General features: G+C 46.4%; 1 protein-coding gene across 1 annotated transcript in view; it reads left to right on the top strand.

The window, feature by feature from the left end:
- Positions 1–26,564, top strand: part of LOC135391334 (metal cation symporter ZIP14-like) — a 109,695-nt gene that overhangs the window by 803 nt on the left and 82,328 nt on the right. The window lies entirely within an intron of this gene.

Below are 26,564 nucleotides of genomic sequence, written 5' to 3'. Positions count from 1 at the left end.
CTTGTGATTCTGAATAAGCCACTGAGCTGAAGTTAAAGCGAAACTGCCACCATCTCTGCACGGTACATGTATATCACCGGACTTAGAGCTCACTACATAATCAGGTATAGCATGAAGACTCAGCTCGTTTACGTTTTTTGTTTCCTATCCTTTTATGCGTAACACGTTACACGCTCTGTTTGAGTGCAGTGGATTTTTCTTGCAGGTTCTTTTTCTCACTACACCGTATGGCAGAAGGCAATCAAATCCGAAGAAAAATATTTGACACTGAACTTTAATTTTTTTTTTTCTTCTATAAAGGATTGAAACAGTCACGTTACACGACATGGCTGGCAGCCTAAAACACGCCACTTCGTCACGGAAACAACAAAGCGCAGTTACATTTAAGCAAATTTGAGGATCCGTGTGGCGTAGAAGTTCTTAACATCGTAATTTTGCAGACATGTACACATTCTTTAGGAGTTACTTTCATGCTCACATGATACTCATTTCAGTTTTGAAATATGTGCTCTCAAAGCAGTGGCGGTCCCAAGGGGGTGGTGGAAGTGGTGGTGGGGGGGGCGGTCGCCCCCCCACCAATAGCATAGCCTGGTCCAGTTTCCATCTCTTTCCTTGTGACACTCTCAAGGAGAACGACCTAAATAGGATCTTTAATGGATTACCAGTGATAGGATTTCGTGCGAGAAAAGGTTGAGCCGATGTCCAGAACACCTCCCCCCCTCGCACCCAAACGGATAGCGACTGGCTAAAGGCTCGCAGGCGTCGCAGCCCCCCCCCCCCCCCGCCAAAGTACTTCGCTGGGACCGCCCCTGTCTCAAAGTATCTCATCGTGACAGTATCATCATGGCCCTCACATGTCTGGAAGCTGGTTTGCAAGCTACGACATGCGAGACCGCTTCATTTCATAACAGAACAATCGTTCGAAGTGTATGCCGACGCATGGATTGTTAACCTGTAAGCCACATTGGCCGCAATTACGTACTCCGAACTTATTCTACTATTCCGTAACTTAAAAACCCGAGACTAGAGGACAAAAAAAATGACAACACAGACAAGGTTGAGACCTTGTCTGTGTTGTCATTTTTTTTGTCCCCTAGTCTCGGGTTTTTAAGTTATGGATCTATACCACCGCTTGCTACCTCTCTATCCTCACGTTATCCTACTGTGTCGCTGGCAGGGAAAGTTGTTCCTGACGACCCGACTGAAGCATTTGAGATTGACCCCAGTTTGCGTACATATCGGTCACGTATCTAAACAGCTCAGCATGCACATTCTAGCCTCCAACTACAGGCACTCTCACAGGCACTCTCACAGGCACTCTCACAGGTACTCTCACAGGTACTCTCACAGGTACTCTCAAGATAGGGTAACAGTTACTTTCCATCTTGTTTGTGAGGTAGAAGGTTTGTGATAAAACTAAAATGAATAGAGAGTGTTGCGAGCTATACTATATGCTGAAGGGTGTGTAATACACTACATATTCATATAGAAATTGCCCTTTCGAAAGTCCAGCTGTTTGTCAATAAATCGTTAAAATTAAAAATGCTACTCTCCTAACGTGTTGAATGACCTATGCCGCCTGCTAAGCCTTTATGCGTGTGTAGCAGGGTTTGCATAGTTTCTCTTGCAGTCTAAACACAGTTACCATATTTATTTTGTTGCTTTTAATTTACGCATCGATTTATCGCTATATACCTAGGGCCTTATGTATAGCCATAGCAGGCACTTTTATTGTACGTACTTTAGCAAATATGCCCTCTGTTGTTAGCTTCGAAGCTACGGTGATCCCATAAAAGGAAAACAAAAAAAGTAATGGTGTATCACCACTATTGCTATTTATTGCACAAATTCAGAAGCTCAGAGCTTTTTGTAGCGCAAACAGTTTTGTAGCATACCATACTGGATCTTAGCTGAAGTAGCCGGACTGTTCATCTGATTCACATGTGAACACAGAATACATAGTTGACCAAGGTTTCGAAGTCTGCCGTACCAGTAGAATTATTTACGGAGTGTAAGAAATGCGGTGCATTATTGTGGGAAACCCTGTATATATGCGCACTCAGCTTGTAAATGCCAGCAATAATAGCTACAGCTGCTAAATTCCAGTGTGGAACAGCAAAATTTTAGAGCAAGAAGTAAAGAAGGCAACCAGTACGAATTATACTAATTGAGGAATAGATTGCCACTATGTTGGCCACTGTGTATCTGGTCAATGACACTCCGGAATTATTAATGGCAACATCTGTGTGACAAGAAAAATGGCACAGGGCAATCCATTACTTTTTATACCATGTTGTGAACCACTGTTCACTTGACATTTGAATGACAGTTCTAATAGTCTCATAGGGACGTGCAGGCGATGTCGGGACATCGTCGTGTTAAGGGTCTCCAGCTTTATTCCAGCTTGCTAATGTCTGCGCGCATGGTAAAGTTTCTCGAGTCGCGTTCGTGGTCGGTTTGTTCTGCTGCGTCTGGTGCACAAAATTGCAGACGCTTTTTCGGCCGCTATCTCGTTGCAAAAGGTCAAACATGCACTGCAGCCAAATTTTTGAGACTTCGGGCTGATGTATTTAGCAGTTAATTCATGTCAGCAACGACGTAACAAACAAAGCACTTTTTGTGTCCCTCACGATGCTATTGTGCAGATAATTGCCAAACAGTAAGACCTCTAGCGTGGCAGCAGTTTTTGTTTCCAGGTATTTGGGCTGAGTCAGTTACTTTTCTCGTAAAATCCTGGGTGAAATCAAACTGCCACTGGTGAAGACTAATATGGGCTTCTGCAATGCCTTGCTTGATCTATTTTTCTGTAGCACACCGTGAAGTAAAACCGTACGGTAAAATTATATTTACCCAAGAAACTTCAGTCGAGCAAATATTTTGCAGCGTTTACGCGGCGATAGTTTTGCTTTAAGTTGCTTAACTATGCCGATTTGCCACAACACAAGGACTGTGAAGTATCGCTGCACACCCCAATGCGAGATACGTTCACTTTGAGCGAGAGAATATGAGAAAATGCTGTCAGTGTCTCTTTTGCATTTGTTCATCACGTTTCAAGAAAACTGACACGCACTGCATCTTCTTGCAATTCTGTAAACCCCAACCACTTAGATGTAGCATGGTGTGGTATCTTGTGAGGGCGCACGTTACAGTGATTTTGTGAACGCCGCGAAGAAATGACAGTCAACATTTCCATGAACAACGACCTCTCTGCTGACATCCATTTGTTGTAACAATAAGGTATTGTTCTGGGGGGGGGGGGGGACGGTGACGTCAGTGGTGGATGTGTGTTTCCTCTGCGGGCTAGTTTCACAATCATGGAATGTGATGAAGATGACAGAAAGCCGACAACAGGAAGCCGGTGTTGGGTTGAAACATCATGTTCTTGTGCACAAAGGGTGGCGGTAGCGTTGTGTTACACTCGTCGTACCCCCGTGGACGTTACCTTGTTCCCTATTGCTAGTCACTTTAGTGTCTCAAGTAGTATCATACGGATGTCACATGCAAATGGACAGTCTAATTAGGGGATATTGACGTATTTGAAGAAAAAGAAAGCAAAAAAGGGGGAAGTTCTTAATTGTAATAATAGCAATTCGTGGCTTTACCTCGTGACACATGAGCGACACAACAGTGATCAGTCTGTGAATTAATTATGCTCACCTGAGTGTGTTTTCAATTCTGTTTCTAGTATTTCATCTGTTGTGTGACAACTTGATGTATTTGTTGGATCATTCTTCTTGGATGAACTTAATTTCGTTGCAGAACTCGCTAATCTCTGGTGGGAGCCACCAGAAAAAAATTAGGGGGCTCTTTCTTTCTTTTTTTCTGATGGCTGCAACCAGTGATTGTGGGTTCAGGTACAAAAAATTTTGTAGGTCTCTTTGGATGGGTCTGCAAGATTTTGGGCATATAATTAACTGCGTTGATTGAACGAATTTAATTTACGAAATACAATCTGTTACATAAATTGAATAATATTATTTAACCAGCAGCTTGTAATTAATACTCTAATTGATTACCCAATTTGGTGAATTGAACCTAACGCCAAAACATTACATGAACCACGTATGGGATCGGAGAGGCGGAAAATTTTACGACAGAACGCGAAAGTGAAAGTCCCATGACTTCCAAGTAGCGGTAGCACCAAGGCGCGTGACGTCATTGTCGTCAATTCGAAGGAAATCAGAAGGATGACATCCGGCCGGCCAATGGTAGGGAAGGGATCGATATCAGGGAACCGCGGAAACGTGTCACGCTGAACGAAGCCGAGTCGGTTTATCAAAGTTCAAGGCGGCTATGTGTTTACAGCAATAGTTCAATGGCGAATTCCATTGGAGAGATAAAGGATTTATAATTCTTATACAAGGTGGTTAACCAACCATGATGGAAATTCGTAGCAAATAACGTAGGCAACGGAGGGACACGCGGTAAAGGGATTTTTTTTTCTGCCAGGAACATTTGCCACATATTGGTACCACTTTTATTTCATTTCAGTTGATGGAAATTTAATTTCTTGAATTGAACTTCGAAATTTCCCAAGTAAACCTAACGTTTTCTATTTTTTTAAGAAATAGTCATATTACAGTAGCCAACCCTAACAATAAAGTCTGCTTGCTCTTTCTTTCTTGTTTTTCTATTTCCCCGTCATAATCGTTTGTGAAGAACTACGTATTTTTATCGTATCGTTTATTCTATTTTCTGTGCCCAATTTGAAAGGACAGCTTATTTATTTCTCTTGGTGTGTCAAGTGGAATTCTCCAGTAATGAATTGTGCAGACACCCTCCCGCTCCCAATAACAATACCGGTCATCGTTTTGTGTATATTTTTTATTTGCTCGGAATTTAGGGTATTTTATGGTAATAACGGTCTTTTTTTTTATTGTGCGGCCCTCTAAGATGTGGTCCAAGGTCGATGCGGCCCGCGACACGATTTCAGTTTGATGTCCCTAATGAGAGCAAAACTGTTGTCACCGAGTGCACGGCGGGTGCCTCTGTTTGCGATTTCTGAGGTTGGGTTGACTACCCAGGTATGAATCAATCCATTTCCAAGCAGCACAGTGTACTGAAAGTCGAGTGCAATAGGGGTGGACGGGTATATATGGAAGGCCTTGAACAGACGCGTGAAACTAAAGGACATTGATAAGACACATACCGCCCATCCCTGTCGCACTCGACTTTCAGTACATTGTACTGCTTGGGATTGCACTCGACTTTCAGTATATTGTGCTGCTTGGGTTTACTCCAGAAGACAGTGGGAGGGCGTCACACGGGAGGAGCAGGTAGCAGGCGAAGCTAAGCACACTTCCGAATTCAGGAAAAAGAAAAAAGGAAACGATAGTAAAGCGCACAATCATACTCCAAGAGCAAAATAGCAAAAATCGAGTGAAAGACATGTTCGTAATGAAATCTTGGAGCGACGTTTAATATGGCATTGCGTAATCCGTGAGGGGTAACGCGCTTGCAGTGCCGTTTGCTCTTGAGGACCGAGTCGCCGAGGAGCTACAACGTATGCAGCGTGAAGGTATCGAACCAGTAAAGACATCTGAATGGGCCGCGCCCATTGTTCCTGTCGTCAAACGCGATGGACGTGTAAGAATTTGTGGTGACTTCAAGATTACCGTAGATCCCGTTGCCGTACCTGAGAAGTATCCGATTCCAAGGGTTGAGGAACTGTTCGCTAAGCTGTCAGGAGGAAAGGAATTCGGTAAGCTTGACCTCAAGGATGCTTACCAACAAATACTGCTGGACGAAGAGTCCAAGAACCTGGTGACCATCAACACTCAGAAAGGGTTGTATCGGTACGTAAGGTACCGTTCGGTGTTTCTAGGGCACCAGCGTTATTTCAACGAATAATGGAAAACCTGCTGCAAGATCTGCGTAGCGTCGTGGTTTACTTCGACGGTATCCTTGTCACTGAAAAGGATGACGACGATCAGAAGAAGAACTTGGATATTGTACTGCGAAGGCTTGAAGAAGCTGGACTACGATTGAAACTTGAAAAGTGCATTTTTATGGCCTTTAGGGTGCACTATTTAGGTCACGTAATCACGGAAGCGGGGTTACATCCTGATCCAAAGAAGGTAGAAGCTGAGACGAAGGCGCCACCGCCAACGAATGTGAAAACGTTGCAGACTACCTGGGGCTAGTGAACTATTACAGGAAGTTCTTGCCTGATTTGTCGACAGTACTGCATCCTCTAAACAAGTTCCTAGGAGCAAATGCGCCATGGACTTGGGGCACCGAGCAGCAGTTCGCTTTCCAAAAAAGTAAGGACCTCCTAACGTTTGCTAGGGTCCTAGCTCACTTTGACCCCAAGAAACATTTGGTGTTGGTATGTGATGCATCGCCTTATGGCGTGGGTGCTGTACTTGCGCACCGTGAACTGTCAGGTGAAGAGTTTCCTATTGCATAGGCGTCAAGGAGCTTAATGCCAGCAGAATGTAATTACAGCCAACTCGATAAAGAGGCTCTGGCCGTAATTTTCGGCGTTCTGAGGTTTCATCAATACCTCTGGGGTCATTCATTCGAAATAGTGACCGACCACAAGCCACTGTTGGGACTTTTAGCGCACGATAGGCCTGTACCTAATAACTGTTCCCCCAGGCTTCTTCGCTGGGCCCTGACGTTATCATCTTACCGCTATGAGTTGGTCTATCGACAGGGAAGCCGCATCGCGCATGCCGATGGACTGAGCAGATTGCCACTACCTACTGAAGCTCTTCCCGTGGAACGACCGGCAGAAGTGTTCCTGTTGGAAGGAGTCTACCCAACTGTTTTATCCGCAAAGGTAGTCTCAAGCCACGTCAAGAGACGTCATTGCATCCAGCGTTCGTCACATACTGTTGTCAGACGGCAAATTACCTGACGTCACTGACTACAGGCCTTACCAAAGGCGTTTTGATCAACTGAGCGTGCAGGATGACTGCATACTTCTCGGAAATCGTGTTGTCATTTCTCAAGAGCTACGTGCAAAGGTTCTCGACTTGCTTCATGAGAGCCACCCTGGTGTCACAAAAATGAAGGCTGTGTCCCGCAGTCACGTCTGGTGGGATACATTGGACGAAGATATTGCTGCGAGGGTACAGAGGTGCATGACATGCCAAGAACAACAACATGAGTCCAGACGTGTTCCTATGATGCCTTGGCCTTTTCCAGAAACAGCATGGTCGCGCTTGCATGTGGATTTTGCAGGCCCTTTCAAGGGTCATTACATCTTCATCCTTGTGGACGCATTTTCCAAGTGGGTAGAAGGCGAAGTTGTTCCATCACGATTCGCGGAAGCTACTATTTCTTGTCTACGTTCTATCTTTGCGAGACAAGGACTGCCCGATCTCGTAGTGTCGGATAATGGACCAGCATTTGTATCAGCAAAGTACACAGAATTTCTGAAGTGGAATGGAGTAAGAAAAGTCCTAATTCCTCCATATCACCCAGCATCGAATGGGGCTGCTGAAAGGGTTGTTCAAACAATTAAGAACAAGCTTAAAGGTACTATAAAGCAGTCGAGGTCGAACCTGTGCAGTCAGCATGACGTGAGAGTGCTAGATTCAAAGGTTCAGCACAACAAGTAATATGCGCACGAGTTTACTCTAAGTATTTTTAATTGGTAAATAAAAACGCAGTCGAGAATGTCGGGGCGACGCCCGGTGGGAAGAATTCACCAATTTGTCAAGCAACCCTGTAAACAAGGAGACCGATAAACAGATTGCTTTCCTGTTGGGATTTGCAAATACTACCTTTTGAGAAAATGTAATTTGTGTGAAAGAATATAAACACAAGTTGAATCTTGCACTCAGTAGCTAAACGTCTATACCTGGGCCTTGTTTCAGCATCGTGGCGCTGCTATCGTACGTCGCTCTGTTCGGCCCATAGTCGTGCGCATGAGACATTTTCGCCGCCGTACTTGGTGGAGTTGGCGTTTCGTCGGTCTGCTTCGCCACAGTGTTACCAGTAGATTTAAATTTGCATTTTCTTTGGAGCAATAACGTCTATGTGAGAGATTTTTGCGACATTTTACTCCTGAGGACGTACACAATTCAGGGCACACAAAACATGAGGTTCCGCCTCGACCTCTTTATAGTACCTTTAAGAAGGCAAGCACAGGTGATTTCAAGACGCAGATATCTCGCGCACTATTCAGCTATCGAACAACGCCGCACCTGATAACCGGTGCATCTCCAGCAGAACTCTTGTGCGGAAGAAAACTCAAGACTGTTCGGATAATCTCCATCCGGACATGCGCTCCACAGTACTTTGTAAGCAACTGCGCAGCAAACTTTTGCATGACAAAAGCGCTCGTTTCCACAGCGTCTATCGTCCTGGGGATTCAGTGTTTTCCGACCTGGACCAACTTGGGTCCCTGCTGTTGTCACAAAAGCACAAGGACAGTCGTCTGCTGCTGTACAGCTACCTGGGGGAGTTATTTCCACCATGCACCAAGATCATCTACGAAGGGATGCACAGCGATCAGAACCATCATCAGACAGCAACGCTGGAGCAGAACAGTCGCAGTTGTCACCGAGTGTACCACCAGCTGATTTTCAACCTGATACCGTGGAGAATCATGGGTCATGTCCAGACGGCAGCAGCACTTCAAGTGATAGTGCGGTGACGTCGTCACCTAGACTGTCTACACGAATCAAGCGTCCTGTGGACAGATACTGCCCATAGTTGGTGCTGATTACATTTTTGTCTTTCTCACTTTGTTTTCCTATATAACGAGTGCTGTAATGCTTATACGTAAGTCAGGTGTTCTGCTTTCTTTTCGGAGGGGGGAGGAGTGTGATAATCAGTGTCAATTACGTCAGCACCGCCGCAAGGCTTTGGTAGCTTATCTAATATCACTGCGCCGCTATTCCCTTGATATACTACCTAGTGTTTAATAGCGTCCTCGATAAACTTGCTCCGGAATTGCCCCGAAACCACAGTGGTGCGTGGTGCTCTACACTGGCGGTACCCTGGGCGGAGGCATTATCGAACATGAAACTGCACCGCACTGGTGGATCTGGTGGATACTAGCGTGCGCCACCTAGAGTTCTGTGCTCGCTGTGGCTCGTAGGCTGTGCGACCCGTAGCGAGAGGCACCTGGCGAGCGGCACCGATCGAATGCCATGCTGACGATGACTGTCTGCAGCTACTTGCCCGCTACACCTGGCTACTTGCCGCTTCTGCCTTCCTCCGTGCTTCCAGCAATCGCGATGCTTCTTGGGATTGCACTCTGGCGCTCGGCCGATTTTCTTGGTGTGGGTTCGGGGCAACTCAGTGCTGCACTGAACGGGTGCACTCCTATAATCGAGGACGTGCAGTGCGCACCAGTGCAGTTTATCGAGGATGGCAAGCCGCACCAGGTCGCACCGGGGCGCACCGGTGCAGTTTATCGAGGACGCTATAACTTCTCGACTGCGCGGCGTACCTTTGTGTTGATTTCGTTTCACTCTTCCTTTACGAAATAAAGTTCACGCGCAGAGAGCACGACGTTGCAGTTGCTACGCCGTGACTCGAAGGCATACAACTCGCCATGATGTCTGTGTGTTTCTATACTTACGCAATCCCGCGACTATGATACGGGGTTGTTCCATTCGGTGGACGTTTAGGCAAAGGAATTCGAGAGGAAAGAAGTGTTACGATTAGAGGAGCACTCAGGTGATCCTCTGCCCTCATTTTTTTTTTTTTTTTGGGGGGGGGGGAGGTTTCGACTGCGGCGTTTTCCGCACCGAACGAAGAATAGGCGCAGGTGACCGACCCACGCAGCGCACGCACGCACGCGGCATCTGCTACGCACACCTTTCAAAAGTCCAAACCCTCCATTCTTGGAAAGAGCGTTATCAGAGAATGGGGCGTGACGTAAGTGAGAGCACGAGAGTATGCAGGCCAGCTGTTGAACGAACTCCGTAATGTGAAAAGCCTGAGCACAACTATATAGAGGGACAGGACAAACACGCGACTCAAACGAGCAAAAGTATAATTTCGATAAGGCAACTCACATACATATGAAACCAGCGGCATGGCTCGTTGGTGGTAGCCAAGGTCGTGCTGAGGACTATGGGAGGTGATGGGTTCGAATCCTACCACCTGTTGTCCTGTCTGAGGTTTTCTCTACGTTCTCCGGAGGCTTTCCAGACGAAGATCGGCACAGTTCCCCGTGAAGTCAGCCCAGGACGCATACTAACCCCCTCTCCCCCACTCCTTCCCGCTGTCCTCTCTCCATCTGTCCACATCTGTACTCCGCTCATAGTCACGGTTGCTTCTTGGCACTAACGCGGAATAAAAAAAAAGCGTACGTGTAAACGTGACTCGTAAGAAAAAGAGGAGGAAAAGGGATTAAAATTATCACGAGTGACGGAAATATGTATGAAACTTTCCTTGGGAAACTTTTACTGGTGTGAGCCGCGTGTTTGTCCTCTTGTGCCCAGACTCAGGGTTTTCACGTTTCTGAGACGTCGCGACGTAGAGAAAAAAGGAACGGAGAAGTAATTACGCTTGACGTGACGCGAGAATAGTGTCCGCGGGTGCTTTCTTGGGCTGGTTTTGTGAATTTCATTGCGCCGGGTCAATACACCGCACGGCGAAAATATTTGCACGATGACTCCTGACGGACAGCCTGACGAATGAGACAGGGTTTCGAAGCACGTTAAATATAACCACATTCCCCCTTTCAAGGAATAGTTCGCTCTGGAAGCATTTCTATATCCACGCGTATGGTGCATTCACTAGCAGTGATGGTGAGGAGGGAGGTTAACTACGTGTATTGGCAACTATTAGTTAAACTACTATTTCGAGTAGTTAACTACAGTAGTTAGGTTACTGCAGGCGCCAGCTACTTCCGATTTTGCCGCAAGCTTTACGACACGTTTGTGCTTCCGACTTTTACCTCGAGCTACTTGTTTGATGAGAACGGAGGTGCATGTGTACTAAATCTTCACTTTTAATGCTTGTCTAGTGAAACCTCATTTGTTGTGAAATAATTCTGTAACTTAGTTTATCACGTAGGCGCAGAAAGAATCCCACCGCAAGCTTTGTACGAGGGGTTCAAGTCAAACCGAGACTTTTCATTTTTCGCAAAAGTAAAATGAACTTACAGGCGAGAAATTAGTTTTATTTTTCAACGTAATCTCCAGCTGCACTAATGCACTTGTCTCAGCGTTTCACGAGGGCTTGGATGCCAGCAGCGTAGAAATCCTTATCGGCGCGTTGCAGCCATGATCGGACCACAATTCTTTAATATATATATAAGTAATTTTTAAATATTATCACTGCTTGTGATTCATATTTAGGTGTCGTACTACACTATACAGGGGATTGGTGTTGATGGACAACGTTAAGTAGTTATAGATGTAGTTAAAATACATTGCAGTAGTTAAAGAAGTAGTTTTAACTACTCCCCTGAAAAGTATTTTGAACTACTAGTTAAACTGCTCCATCAGAAAATAGTTATAAACTACCGTAGAAGTAGTTAGTGGCCATCACTGTTCACTAGCTTTACGTTTTGCGCACTCGAGCTATATAATTAATTATGGTCGTTATAAATCGTAGGAACCTACACGGTTTTATATTCCCGCGCTGAGAGACGTACGCAACGTCACGTGACATCAACTGTGTGAATGATTTAATTGTCTATACGAGAATTTGTACTCCTTGTCTCGGGTTTATTTCGCAGTCATGCTCCAGCCTGTCAGCACCATTTGGCTTTAGTGATTTGCTTCTGCGGAGAATACGCGAGGAAGAGGGAGAGGACGTTCACACGTGACCGTCCTGGAGAAACGTCACCCGACCTGATGAGGAGGTTCTCCCATGCACTCTCTCCTCCACGTTATGTGCGGACCTGCTGCCGACACTCACGACAAAATGCGCGTAACTCTGGAAATACGTGGATTTCTAGCGACGTTTAATTGTTTCAGTTACTTTAGGGAGCGAACGTTCCTTTTAAAGCCACCTGCAGCGGCCCTGTTGACCATTCTGCATATCTACACTCTAAAGCCGAGGCGTTTGACAATTTTTTTACGAGTTGAAGACGATTATAGATGGCTCGAGTAGTGCGCACCGAGTTGATTTGCGTACTATACTTGAAGACGTCAAACAGTATGCACATTGTTTTGCACCGTCCTCGTGCTGCGGTAACAACGTGGTATTGCTTAGTGAAAAGGATCAGGACGGGAGCCCCCAATATTTCGAACAGGGACTGTTGTTCTTCTAGGTCCAGAAGAAGGACATTACCTGTTCGAGATGTCGAAATATATATTTCCTCCCTTTCAACGTGGTATTGCGCACTATATAATTGGTCGCGAAATGTTCCCTTCCATCCGAATTTGCGATTTCGAATTATAAAGGCCACGAAAATTACACACAATGAAAGAAAAAAAGAAAACATACACGCACGCAGACATACGTGTGTGTGTGTGTGTGTGTGTTGTGCTTTGGTGAATTTTGTTCTCAACTCTCAATGGCATCACCAAAGAACTTTTGCAAACACAGTCTTAGAGTATATTTGTATATTTGGCTGTTGTTTCGAAATTAGGGAATAGACTGAGGCAGTAAGCCTACTTTTGTCATGCCCTGCGCTCGCTACTCGATTCGACATGTGCGTGGGTGGTGATGTAAGATTCGCGGATTAGTGACGTAACGCTCCGCCGTTTGCTACTTCCGCGGCAAAAGGAGGAAGCCACTTGGTTGGCGTAGCCTCTTTCGTGAGTCTACTGAGCTAGCCACACGAGGGAATTGCGTCAGCAATCCCTCCTTTATTCCTTTGCCTCCCCCTCCGGAGGTTGTCGAATAAACTTTTGCTGTGTAACGAGAATTTGTCGGAACTCCTTGTCTTGGGTCTTCTCTTCACAGTCATACACCACCAGCTTGTCAGCGGCATTTCGCTTTCGTCGGGCAAATTGCTGCTGGCTGTTGCAATCGCGTGTGAGTGGGGCATATCATATCATGTCATGGTCCTGGTTAGGGGGAAAAAAGAAAAAAAAAAGAAAACAGAAGCAAGACAGGGATGGTCGTTGTACATTCACGTGCACAAATAGCGTAACAAAGGGTCATCGCTTATCCCACGTTCAGTAGAGCTCAGAAAAAAATAAAATAGAAATAAAGAAACGAACTTGGCGGTAACGGCTTTGACTCTCCAGCATCTCTCTAGCGCTGAGTCTTGGAATTTTAGAATGGAGGTCACTGCAAATGGGGATGACGTCACGAGAGCCGAACCGCGGCATTTTCGCCCACCAAGAGTCATCTCTCCCGACTGTCAAGTTCAATAAACAAATGCAACCTACGATGACGAGATCGCGTTCGTATGTCTGGAAGTCGGTCCGGCCGAGAACTTTTCAGCACCCCCTCGTACAGTCCAGCAGGCAAACAATGCCGCAGTTCACACACCTAGAAAGAACGCATCCTACGTCATGGGGATTTGTCAAATGGTGTCGCTTTCACCTAGTGCTTAGAAAGCCCGATGACGTTCTACAGATCCAAATGGCAGCTAGTAGACAATAGTGTCATTTTTCGTTCCCTCGTGACGCGTGTATTAGTGGAAGAGCGGGCGTGACATGGGCTACTGTTCCTTGTTGCTGCTAAATGTGTGGATATGGACTCTTGTAATGCACCGATAAGCACGAGTGGATGCACTTGAACTTCGGCGAGGACACAGCGAGCTGTTTACTGATGCTCATCCTTCGATTATCTTCCAAATGTTACGGATCGTGTTTTGACTTGGAACGGAAAACATCTTATGTGGGCCTCCCCTCGGGAACAACGCATCAGAAATAAAGCGCTTGTACCGTCCCGAGTGACATGATGTTCTCCGCTGATTTCTTGAAAACAAATCGGTGGAAGTAAGTTTGAATTAGTGGAAGTCTGGTATCTGCTTGAAGCCAGCGTGATACTTCGGAGGATTATACAAAGCTGTATCAGAAGTAGGGCAAGGTGGGGCAAGGTGAGACACGGGGCAAGACGCGGCATTTTTTGCTCGAATGCGCTTGAAACGTTACTCATAGGTGGCTCTGCATGTCCGGTTTTTTGCGCATGAGAATTGTCCGGATTGGTGTACGCGTAGAAGAGAGTGAGAGAGAAATCTGTTGCATCTGCCTGGAATGTGAAGACCCGCCAAAAAGGCACGATTTTCCGTAGCCCTTTTTCTTGTTATCTGTTTCGCAGGCTTATTCTGTCAATGGAAGTCCGCATTCTTTATTCATTCATCTAGATATATGCAAAATATGGGTACTCTTGGTTATACGGTGTCGAACAGAAAAATTAGTGCATCCAATGATATGCACGGGGCAAGGCGTGACAATATAATGTAATTTCAATTTAATGCAATTAAAATACATGTATTATGAAATTTTGAAGCGGATATGTCAACTATTAGGTGGCTTTTTGCTTGTTCCTCAGAGATTTCTTTTTGCATATTGCCTAGGATTTTCCAGCGAATTTTTCTGTTTTCTATGGTATCTCCAGCGAAGGAGAAGGGCACGCAGATGCGAGTGACAAGCCGCGATAAGCCGGAGATCAGACTTGCGGTGCCTTGTTTGTCAAGCGCGGTGGAGCAAAATAGCATCGGGCTCTGTGTGGCTTTATTACACATCATGTGGCCGGTGGGGTTAAGGGGGGTTGTGTAGGGGCACACGGGCCATACTTTGTCTGCTTGGATTGCAAGAACTAATTTGTATAGTTCGTTACCACGGCGTGTCTTATCTTGCCCCGAGGGTTGGGACGAGATAGACGATCTGCATTTTTGAATTTCTTGTTCGGGATGAAAGAAGGAAATCACTGTAACTCGAAACCACATCCTTTGGATTACCTGAATTCTTGTTCTATGTTTATTTTAGACCGGCTACGTCCGTTCTGCATTTACAGGTCAGAAGCTCTAGACCTCTGAGAATGTGCCTCTGGCTATTTTTTTTTAAACACGAAAAATAAAAATTCTATATTCAATTGCAAACTTCCGTCTCATCTTGCCCCACATTACCCTATACACATTCTTTGCTGCATGTCGTGATAAGTACAAGTTCCAATTCGAAGCTCGCGGGGGTTTGTTCTTCTGTCGTTTGTTGTTCTTGCCTACAATGATCGGATAGTATATAGAATGGGCGTGTACAGTAATGTCGGCGTCGTCCAGCCGCATCCAGATCCGGCCAAATCTTCCGATCTAGCCGGGGATATAATAGGCCCTCTGCCGTTCCCGGAGTAAGTGGCGATAAAAGGCTATATGTCTGCTTACACCTTTAGTCGGCAGGAGTTGGTCATTTGATGTAAATGAGCCAGTGAAGTTTGCCATGGATTCATCGTTCATCACAGTTGCGTTACTGGTCAAACTGAGCGCGTTTTATATTCCACAAGCAGCCCGGCACTGAACCAATGGACGTTCAGCAGTACTTTGTTCCAGTTCCATGGCTACAGAACGCAAGGTTTTCGAAACAAAGCATTAGCGCACCCCGACCTCCATTCCGACACATATAGTACCTGATGGCATCGGATTTTATTGGCTGTAGCTATGGCGTTAGCCGTGCAGCCTGTTTACGTGACGGTGTTTACAGGTTTCCGAGCGGTTCTACCGAAAAAATTCGAAACTAACTTCAAATATCTCGACTCCAGAACGCGGAATGTAGAGCAATGTAGTACAAACAACCATGTTATATTTGGAAGTATATGAAATACCGACGGAATTGCATTTCAACGAGCACCGACGAGGCATTTATGTTATCTGAATAAAAATTAAAAATAAAACTCTATAGGGACGTGCTTCGCGAAACGTAGAAAGGCCGCGCACGTCGTGCTGTTCTCCGCGTAATTATGGTTACGAAAGAGCTGCCTTTGCAACCTTGTAGCTATCAGACACACACTCGTGTAACTTTACCCTCCTCGGAAGTGGATCGTGAGCTGGCGACAAGGCAGTGGTAGTATCGCGCAACCCTGAAACGTGCTTCGTGGACGCTAAAGATCGAAACGCTCTCGCATGCTCTAGTGGGCTCTAGTCGCATGCTCTAGTCTAGGTAGGATGCTCAAAGTTGCCACGCAAAATATTGCAATTAAAGGGGGGGGGTAGAGTCGCTTTGGTGTATGTGGTTCGTTATATCATATATTCTTGGGAATTGCACGTAAAAAGTAACTCGGTTATACTTATACAGTTAGTGTACGAAATAGTAACCAAGTCACAGTTAGTACACGAAAATAAGTACGTTACGGACACGTTACTTTGAGCAAAAAGTAGCTAGTTAAGTTACAGTTCAAATAGCTTAGTCACTTCACATTTACTTTCCGAATGGTCAAGCTCTCAAGTCTAGCAACTCTTATTCACACGTGCGCTGACACGGTGGTGGTGGTGGTGATGACGAGAGGGCTTGCCGTTGCCATCACCATCACCAACACCGTGTCAGACACGTACGGTGCATGTCGAACCTAAGCAATAGCTGTTGCGCAAAGTTTTTGTTAGAAAGTTTGTCCCAGATTATTGCAAAAATGTGCCTACGCACGCGGAAAAACCGCTTAACCGCTGCCAAATACCAGATATTAGTACACAAACATGTTAATTAAAGCTATCGAGAAAAAACACAAACAAAGCGAACGAAAACACATGTTCCTCGTGCCTGCCATCGACGCAATAAAGGGGTGAAAATAAAGCTCTGTCATCAACTTATCTATCTACGAGGGGTGTTCAAGTCAAACCGGGACTTTCTGTCTCCTGAGTGTACAAATGGCTCGCGCTACTTCTTTTTCGTCATTTTCACACGCGACAGGCCTCCGCGTTCACCACGTGGTGGTCCAAAGTTTGTGCAAAACAGACGACACGTGCTGGACAAGATGGGCGACAACGAGGTGAGCGCACACATCGAACAGCGAATTGTCATGAAGTTTCTCGTGAATGAAGGCGTAAAGTCATCTGAAATTCACAGAAGACTTCAGGCTCACTATGGCCACGATACACTTAGCCGCAGCAAAGCGTTTGAGTGGTACAAACGGTTCCGAGACGGCCCTACATCAGTGCAGGACGATCCCGGCCGGGGCGGCTCAGAGCCCAGTGTCAGAGTTCCTGAGAACATCCAACTTGTGGAGCGCCTGATCCTCAAGGACCGACGGATAACATGTCTCGAACTGGCTCGAAAGACGGACCTTTCTGTGGGAACGTTGAACACTATCATTCGTGAACACCTCCAGTTTCGGAAAGTTAGTGCCCGTTGGCTCCCGAGGCAGCTCTCCGTGTTTGACTGGCAGAGAAGACTGGAAATCTACCAAGAGCTAAGGTACCGTTTCGACACCTGAAGGACAGCCGTTCCTTGATCGGATCATCACGTGCGATGAAACGTGCGTGCACCATTTCACTCCTGAGTCTAAACGCGCATCAAAACAGTGGAAGCATCCGGGCTCGCCAGCTCCCAAGAAGTTCCGAAGCACCCCGTCTGCGGGTAAGGTCATGGTTTTCTGAGACAAGGCTGGCGTTGTTCATGTTGATTTTCTGCCCAGTGGTACCGCCATCAATAGTGCATATTACTGCCAGGTTCTCAGCTAGGGATCTGCATAAGGCGCTGAAGCAAAAGCGACCGGGCCTCATCACCAAAGGAGTCCTCCTCCTACAGGACAATGCACGCCCGCATACCGCGCATCTCACGACACGCACCTTACAGGAACTTGGCTGGGAGTTGCTGCCACATCCCCTTACAGTCCAGACCTCGCCCCCAGCGATTTCTATCTCTTCGTGCCACTGAAGGCGTTCCTTGGGTGCCGCCACTTCAGCTGCGACGGCGAGATCAAGAATGCGGTCCGATCATGGCTGCTAGGCGCCGGTAAGGATTTCTACGCTGCTGGTATCCAAGCCCTCGTGAAACGCTGGGACAAGTGCACTAGTGCAGCTGGAGATTACGTTGAAAAATAAAACTAATTTCTCGCCTGTCAGTTCATATTACTTTTGCGAAAAGTCCCGGTTTGACTTGAACACCCCTCGTATGTATGCTCGCCAAAAGTTTTGTAATCACAAGAAAGTAACTTAGAGGCCTGGTGCTGTTAAAATAAATAATGCGAGTCGACTACATCACTTCCAACTTTCAAATTCCTCAGTTACTGACGAAGTATCGAAAACAACGTATAATCATTGTCGTGACACGCGGTTGTTCCTGAATAGTGGTGATAACCCTATTTCTCTCCATATATCTGTTTCTTTGGAGCTGCGGAGAGTTACATTAGCGAGGAATACGAAGTTGGCGACAAGTACTGAAAGGAACTGTAAATAGTTATGAAATTTTAGAGAAAAACGTGAAATGTTAAAGAAAAGTAATTAGTTATTGCGACTACTAGCTACTGAAGCAGACAATCGCAATCTCTGCAATCTCTGTGGTAGAGTAACTAGTTAAGTACTTTCTCCGTAACTAGTTTTTTGTAACGAAGTTACTTCACAAGACTTGACATCATGCACGAATTGTGTTGACGAAGTTAAACCATACGGTGATTAAAAAACATTTAGGAGCCATACTTGCGACAATGTATTACAACCACATAGCTAAACGAAATTTTTCTCTAGATAATTTCCGTCTACTCGACGGCTGTCTCTGTTGCTCAACAACACTCGAAATCGAAGGGGGCAGCCCCCCACAGGAGCAGATGGGGTCATCCATTTCAGGCATACACAGAGTCCCCATCAGCGGTTCAACGCGTACTGAGCACACGTTGTTGAGTACAGACGCCCGCTCGAACCACAAACGGTCACACACTGAACACGGTGCTCCGCAATTGAGTCGCTCTCGAATTACAGTTGAAACTGAAGATCCGCTCCCACACACGAGACGGAATGATCTCTACTTGCTCGCCGCTTTGGTTGTGCAGTAGCATGCTTAGCGCGTCCCCTTCTTGTTCTCGATATATAGGCCCCGCAACGAAGTAAGACTTTCGCTGCTCGAGAGTCTCTCTTACACGTTTCTCTCGCTGCGTCTCGGCATGTTTTCTCTTCTGCTCGATCTTCTTTTCTTCAATGAGATTCCAATTCTTCCGTGCAGGGAAAGGTAACGGGAACGGAATCGGGTATTATACCGGAAATATAGCAGGTAACGGTAACAGAAACAGAAACGGATATCGCACAGTTAGAATACCTGAATCAGAAACGGAAACGACAATAATTTACGGTAATAATTCGGGTAATGGTGACCTGGAAGTTGCAAGCGTGAGTAACATTCCTGGAAACCATGTTCATATTAGCTGTTCACAGAAATCACTTACCTATATGTGTATTTTTAATAAACTTTGTCTCTTGTATGCATGTATCCCTGGAGTCCTCAAAATAGATTTCAGAACGTAGAGGGAACGTTTTGTCACGGTTGCAATGCTCTTTTCTTTTTTCTTTTTTCTTTTTTTTTTAAAGAAAGCAAAGAAAGAAGGAAAACAAAAAGCTGGAGGTGGGGCGGTACCGAAAACCGAAACGGAAACGTGAGGGAAACGAAAGTAACAATGGTGGTAACCGAAACTGAAACAGAAATACATAAGGGCCAGTAAAGGAGGTGGTAACGGAAACGAAAAAGATTCCGTTACCTTTCCCTGCTTCCGTGCGTATCTTGCTGCTTACATATTATGAATACTTACCAAATGCCCCGGATTCATACCTTGGTTCTTTTACCAGCGGCCGAGTGGGCCAAGGCGTCCCGCTCGTTGGTGGTAGCCAAGTTCGTGCCGAAGACTGGGAGGTGGTGGGTTCGAATCCTATCACCGGCTGTGCTGTCTGAGCTTTTCCCTGGGTTTTTCCGAAGACGTTCCCGACGAATGTCGGCACAGTTCCCCGTGAAGTCTGCGCAGGACGCATACTAACCCCCTGTCTCCCCCTCCTTCCTGCTGTCCTTTCTCCATCTGTCCACGTCTGTACGTCGCTCATAGCCACAGTTGCTTCGCGGCGCTAACACGCACTAAAAAAATTGTTCTTCAGTGAAAACCCGTTTTTTGGTCGTCCCACCTTTTTATAGCCACCCTTTTCGGTCAGATGCACCCACGTGGTGTGATACTGCACCGGTAGCCGCGGCGGCAGCGAGGTCGCAGGCTAAGCCACGCGCTGACGGTACGCACCCTCCTGCTGCGCCGCTCATAGGCTGCTCCAGTGTGGTATACCCGTGGCTTGATCTGTCGCCGCTCAGCGCTACCGGTGAGCTTTCGCTCACATCGCACATAAAATTTTGTGGGGTACCACGATAATGCTGTCACATTAAAAGAGTACAGAACAGCATTTACTACTATAACACTATTTACTACTGTAATACTTCTGCTTTCAATGTACCTTGGTAGGAGGGCTGCATGAACTCGAGCGGGGAATTTACGGGGTGATCTGTGCAAGCAGAATAAAGGGAAATCTGATAGTCCCGATGTGGGAGTTGAAGGAGCAGTGAAATGATATTCAAGATTGCTCAAATCCTTGCTTTATTTTAATCGAGCAGTCTATCGTGAGTGGCCATGCAAAATATTTTCACCGAACGATGTCTTAATCACGCTCTAACGAAAAAAAAAAAAAAAGGGAGTAAAGTGGGCAGTTACAGCTTCTAGTCTCCTAGATTGCAATTTCTCTCCATTTTAGTCACCTGAAGGTTACTCCCCCGCAATGCAAATAGTATCCAGCCTTCACAAAAAGTTCTGTGCATGTAGTTCATTTAGTCACTAATGATTGTGGCAATGCATGTAGTGTACAAAAAGGACTAAAGTCGCTCCTCTTTTCTTCGGGTGCACGAATTTATTTTAAAAGAACGCCTCAAAACTTGTGCGGAGCGGTGCGACCTTGTCTAGGCGTGGCACAATTTGCCGCCGTGACGTATAAGGAATACAGTGTGACGTAGGAGTCGTCTACAGGGTCTGCGCACGAAACACCCATCTCTTGCGTCGGTTACAGTCGTTGTTCTTGTGCAAAAGTGCCCGTTGTTCGTCGCTCAGATTGCCGCAGCTAAAGAAGAATACGAGGGAAACAATCACTGCTCCTTTATACAGGGTATGTCTCTTATATTCTCTACATATTTTTTTAAATTAAAAAGCATGAAAGCAGCAAAGATCCAGAAAAAAATCTTACCAGGCGACCTTTCGGCCGTAATCGAAGACACGGTACACCCGGGGGCGGACAGCGTAGTATAGCGTAGATACCGTTTTTGCGGTTTACTTATTCTGCGATTCTGAACATAGACCTTATACAGACACACAAAAGCATCAGGATTTGGAAATATCTTGCACTTGTATTTTAGGAATCCTGGACTACGCAGTGCAAAAGAGGGTACCGAAAAGCACGTTGAGATCGTAGGCGTTTATATAATGCTTCCCTGACGAACTTTGCTGTCCTGGCCGATAAGTGCCTCTGCGTGTAGCAGAGAGCCATTGCACGCTTCCTTCGTGGTCTTCTCGGGTAAGGGCTGGTGACGTAGGCAAGTGGTCTTGCATCACTGAGTGGATCCAACTGCACTCATATGGAGTTCGTCAACCCACTCTGCAAAGGTCGACGGAAGGATGGAGCACATCAGGCAGCTCTGCTCACCTGGAATCCCATTCACTTTTGAGGTTGTTCGGTAAGGGGCCATCTCATTCGACACCTTGACACCAAGAGACGCTGCAACAGCACTTCCAGCAAATCCCAATGGACCGAAAAGGCGGTGTGAAGTAGGGAACATTCAGTGTTGCTGACCGCTTAACCAAGGACAACGCAGAGCATTTTGGTCCTGACTTCGGTCCTTTGTAGAAACGCTTTCCATATGTCGGCAACGAGAGCCAGCGGAAACGCAGCAGTGTGGAAGGAAGATGAGACTGTTCATCTTTTAGCCTATTTCGAACCTGGTATTGCCACTAAACGGTGAGCCATATAGTACAACTGGTCTTCCCCTACCATTTCCGATTGTACTTGCTGAGTATGGTCATCGTTCATGTAGTTATACGAAGGGCGCAGTCCTATTCTCGTGGACGATTTTCTATCCGTAGCCTTTCAACGTTCCGCCGCATCCTGGTTGTCGTGTAAGTCTACGGTGGATTTTTTTTTTCGTGACAAGGCGACGACGTACATTCTCTCTTCTATAACTATGTCCGAAAATATTTGGGGACTCTGTCGTCTCTTTCGTGCTGACCCACCCATTATGCCGATGCCTGCCAGTTCCCACGTCATGCGCAGGGCATTGTCCTCTTTACTGTCATCATAGGTCTCCTTTCTATGCTACCAGCAGACGAGCCTTGTCGGATTGTTTTAAGTGGACGCACGGCAATGGCCTTGAGCCTGTGCACAGGAAACCCCTCATCCTATAGAGGCTGCCGTCTTGACGCGTGAAACTCTTACTCATGAACTGGTCGCACGAACGGTAAAGGGAAGACCGTAGGATAGAGGATCTTGTGCGTTTTTTTGATCACGTTAAATCTCCTGTCAGCATGTATTCTGTTCACGAGGTCAATGCGCATGGGCGCCTGAACGATGCCCCTGTGGTTAACAGCGACAGCCTTAATTGAAGCATATAGTAGCCTTAATCAAGTAGTACGCTTGTGGAATTGTCGCCAAAAGTATCAAGAGTCAAGACAATGCAGTCGATCGCATGCAGAATTAGCTGGTCAGTCAACTGTGTGCTTACCTCGTTCTATCTTTGCGCGATGATCCGAACAGTTTGTGCTAGGCAGTTGACTGTTTCGCATGCTGCCGCTGCGGTCGGCGGGTCCGCTGTTTTCATGACACTGAGTTTAAAGTGGAAAGGACGTCAGTATGTCCTGAAGTTCGTCGCAGCGCTCAGCCTGCACAACGTGGCTGCTGAATTCGGATCGTACGTCTGCGATATAACGCTAGTCCTCGGCTGAAGCCGTCTCGACGCTACAACTTTACCAGCAAGTATAAGGCGGTAGAGGTCGACCACAATGCCATAGGGTTGCGTCGAAGGCATGATCTCTGACAAGATGGAGGAGTACGTGTTCCACAGACTCCAAGCAAACGTAATCCCACGTATACTAGTGTACATAAAGTCAGAGAAACGTAGTTGTTCAAAAATACCATCATCATCACCGGAGCTTGACAAGCAGTGGCGTCACTAGGGGGGTGCGGCCCGCACCAGGTGGCGCGACGGAAGGGGGTGACGCGCCGCACCAGTTTTTCGATAATAGTGAAAGGGCGCAGACTAGCTGGTTCATAATGACGAGGTGGAGACCCGAGAAAGGGAGGAAATAACAGACAACAAATTCTCCGACACAGCACTAAATCTTACTGACACCCAAAGCTTAAATACACAAATACCTCCGGAGAGGAGGAATGGGCAGAAAGGATGGGTTGCTGACGCAATCGGCACGTATAGCTATCTCCAAAGATTCCCTAAGCAATCTACGCCATAAGTTCTCTTGCCAGTTTTTCTCAGCGGCCAGAGCCGTTTACAGAGAGAGTTTGGCCATAAGACGGCGCCTAACTTGTACCGCGTCATGCGACGTCACGGCTGAACGACCTCCCTCGATGCGCTCTATTGTTGTCCAGCAGAGGTGGGCGTTTGTCCTCACTATAGCAGTAGTCCTCACTACTATTTTCTGGGAGAAAAATTTTCCTCACCTCACCCCACCTCAATTTTTTGTTGAAAAATTTTCCTCATCTCACTTCACTTCAAAAATGTTTTTCGATATTTTCCTCACCTCACCTCAATTTTTTTTTTAAAATTTTTCCTCACCTCACCTCAAAGGAATTTTTTAGACTTTTCCTCACCTCAGCTTAAAAATTTTTTTCCGAAATTTTCCTCACCTCACCTCAAATTTTTTCGAAAATTTCCTCACATCACCTCACCTCAATTTTTTAAAGCTATTTGTGTATTCGATGTGAAGATTGTGTATTCGATGCGCGTTGGCTTTGAGTGACTACCAATGTAAATACATATACCTCAAGCGTGAGTGCATACATGGTGCGGCACGAAACGTGTCATTTGACCATTATAAGAAAACGGCTTAACGGAAAAATATGGGGTAAACAACTTTCTTCTGGACATTTACTTTGTCACCAAATACAAATAGTTTCATTTGCCATTGAAATACATTTTCGAAACGAAACTCATTAAATTGCTTAGTCAATGTAACGTTCTTTTTTTTTTTTCTTGCTGGAAGATTTGGCCTAGTCAATCACAGAAAACGCTTCGTGGAACGATTGTTATACCGATAAAAGTTGCGCGGAAATTGAGGTTCAATTGCGGGTATGCGAATGGCGCGCAAAGTCGGGCGTTAGATCAGCGGCGAGAGAGGAGGGCAGTCCCCGCCCAGATGAGAAACAAAAGCTGCGGAAAGAAGGAAAGATATGCCGTGTACGCGCGGGAAAAGTTTTCATAAAGTGTGCGTTCATAAATTTTTCCTCTCCTCACCTCAACATTTTTTCCATAGTTTTCCTCACCTCACCTCACCACAAAAAGGTTTGAAGATTTTCCTCACCTCACCTCAAAGTTTTTTGAAAATTTTCCTCACCTCACCTCACACATCACCAGAAAAATTGGTCCTCACCTCACTTCACCTCAAATATTGAGGTGAGGGTGAGGAAACCCTCACCATCGCACTCCCTCGTGAGGGTCCCCACCTCTGGTTACACATACCAGGTGGAAGGATCCCAACATTGTGCCATAAGTTCACAATGACTACTGGATTCACTGCGTCTCACGCCATTCTCGCAACCCTCGAACACCATCAAATATAGAGGCAACAGCACTCCTTACTGCACTCAGATGTAATGCCACGCCAAAGCAGCTCGATAGTTTGGCTCATAAAGTGTGCGTTCATGAATTTTTCCTCGCCTCACCTCAAAACAATTTCCCATAGTTTTCCTCACCTCACCTCACATCAAAATTTTTTTTGAAAATTTTCTTCACCTCACCTCAAACATCACCAGAAAGACTGGCCCTCACCTCACCTCAAATATTGTGAGGTGAGGGTGAGGAATTCCTCACCCTCGCACGCCCTCGTGAGGGTGCCCACCTCTGTTGTCCAGTCGTCAATCGGTTGCCGACGCCATGTTGATGCAATGCGTTGTTCACGATGCAAGGGGGAAGGCATAACGCTCCGCAAGTACGTTTCTGCGCAGCAGAAGAGGGCGAGGGTGTAAAAAGACGTGCACGGCGGCGTGCCGCGCTCCCATTCGCCAAGGCCCCTGTTCTCTCCACGTGCGAACCAGAGAAAGGTAAACATCAGGGAACCCGCCATACGTTTTGTGTGTTTTCCGCTTTGCTAAGTGATACGGTGTTAAACACCTGCTGCATTTATGACTGTACTTCGTCGCATTTGGATGTAGTGTCACTTATTTATTTCCTAAGCGCACACGGATTCGCTGACGGTGAGAGAACGCGATTAACAGTTGCTGCTGCTGTCGGGTTCAAACGGCATTCTACGACCGGAGTGTTTTGTGTGCGTGTGTGTTGTGCAGTGATTTACGTTGACTACAGAAAGTGTTCAAACACGGCGCACTCCCAAGGCTCTGCTGTCGTGACAGTGACGAAGAGCGCCGCGGCAGGTCACAGTTTAATGTGCTGTTTTGAGTGGTCTCATAGTAGTTCTAACGTCTACTAACAGTGGAACGAACCAGGAACAAGCATGATCATTGTCTGTTCGGGTGCAACTGCACCAGGCTCCAGTTGCTTCACAGTGGAAGACGGAAGTTCGTACGCGTGCTGAGGCACGGTTGTCGTCGTCCTGTCGTTCACGGTAGTTTAGACCATTGCAGCTGCCATGTGACTGAATTTTCCATGTCTACGAGGACACTCGCTGTTCCCCTAGACAGCTGTCAACTCCGTGAGACCGTAATTTGAACAAAATGGGGAAAATGTTTGCAGGGTGCTCGCACAAGCGAACTTAAACGAGAGCCGAATAGTTGAAACTTCAGCAAATATATTGCGTTAACCTTTCGTTTGTCTTTCGCCGGTAAACCAAGATCATTCCCAACGAAAAGTGGGACATCTAATACAGAAACCAGAGCTGTTTTGGCCCTCCCAGGGGCACTCCGTGCATCGAATGTGTCTTTGTTTACCTTCTTGAAGCGCGCACATGGTTCCTTCGGCCAATCGGGAGCGTCCTAGAAACGTCACAGTGACGTGATGCGCACTAAACTCGCGGGCTTGCGGAGCGTAACGTCCTTCGAGAACTTTTCGTCCTTGAATCCTTTCAGTCTGGTAACAAAGCCCCCTTACCACAGGCGACTGTGGGTCATAAGACGGCGATTGTGCTAGATTACGTTGAACGTGACCAGAGCAGCTGTCGACTGGCCGGTGGACCGCATCAAAACGGCGCCCATCTGCTGGCTGCTAAGCGGATATCGCTTGGATTTAGGCGGTGCAACGGCGACTCTGACGTCAACACAGGCTCCTCCCGTAAAGCGGCAAAAGATCAAAAGATGGCCAAACTCTCTCTATATATACGGCTCTGTCAGCGGCGACATGAGGTGCCCTCTGCGAGCGCTTTTTTTTTTCTTTCTGTCTGTGCCCTGTGGTATACTATTATTATTTATCCTGTACCTTCAGGTATGGAAAGGTGTACACTATGTGGGGAAGGGTGACGCAAAGAGCTCAGCACCGGGTGACGCGTACCTTATTGACGCCACTGTTCGCAAGAGTCTTTAGCCTTTGGACATTTTCACGACATCGACTTCACGACTTTTCCTTGCGTCTGAC

Source organism: Ornithodoros turicata, chromosome 4, assembly GCF_037126465.1.
Source record: "Ornithodoros turicata isolate Travis chromosome 4, ASM3712646v1, whole genome shotgun sequence".
Taxonomy (NCBI): domain Eukaryota; kingdom Metazoa; phylum Arthropoda; class Arachnida; order Ixodida; family Argasidae; genus Ornithodoros; species Ornithodoros turicata.
The sequence above is the reverse complement of the archived record's forward strand: the minus strand, read 5'-3'. Positions and strand labels throughout refer to the sequence as shown.